Source organism: Lipotes vexillifer, unplaced genomic scaffold, assembly GCF_000442215.2.
Source record: "Lipotes vexillifer unplaced genomic scaffold, Lipotes_vexillifer_v1.1 scaffold1350, whole genome shotgun sequence".
Lineage (NCBI taxonomy): Eukaryota > Metazoa > Chordata > Mammalia > Artiodactyla > Lipotidae > Lipotes > Lipotes vexillifer.
In genome coordinates, this window is record NW_006799035.1 from 424,933 (window position 1) to 425,819 (window position 887).

Below are 887 nucleotides of genomic sequence, written 5' to 3' on the forward strand. Positions count from 1 at the left end.
CCTCTCCCTGGGCTTCTCTATTCCCTGAGATACAGCATATTGAAATCAGGCCAATTAATAACCCTACAATGGCCTCTAACTGTTCATATGAAAAGAAGAGTTGCACATCTCTCACTTTAAACCAAAAGCTAGAAATGATCAAGCTTAATGGAAGAAGGCAGGTCAAAAGCCAAGACAGGCTGAAAATTAGACCTCTTGCACCAGTTAGCTAAGATGTGAATTCAAAGGAATTGTCCTTGAAGGAAATTAAAAGTGCGACTCCAGAGAACACATGAATAATAACAAAGTGAAATAGCCTTATTGCTGATATGGAGAAAGTTTTAGTGGTATGGATAGAAGATCAAATCAGCCACATTTCCTTAAGTCAAAGCCTAATCCAGACCAAGAACCTAACTTTCTTCAATTCTATGAATGCTGAGAGAAGTGAAAACACAGAAGGAAAGTTTGGAAGTTCAGGAGGTTTAAGGAAAGAAGCCATCTCTGTAACATGAAAGTGTGAGGTAAAACAGCAAGTACTGATTTTGAAGCTGCAGCAGGGTATCCAGAAGATCTAGCTAAGATCATTAATGAAGGTGTCTACACTAAACAACAGATTTTCAATGTAGACACAAAACAAAGCTTTATATTGAACGAAGATGCCAAAACCACATAATCCTATTTATTATACTCTTTATTGTAAGCCTTGATATCTACTAGGACAAATTTTCCTACCTTGTTCTACTGAATCAGATTCTGGCTATTCTTAAATAAATTGCTGTGTAAATATAGATAGATATTGCTAATTTCCACATACAAAATAAGTTGGGATTTTAAATGGGAATTCATTAAATTATACATTAGTTTATTGAGAGTTGAGAAATTTTTTTTTTTTTTTTTTTTTTTTTTTT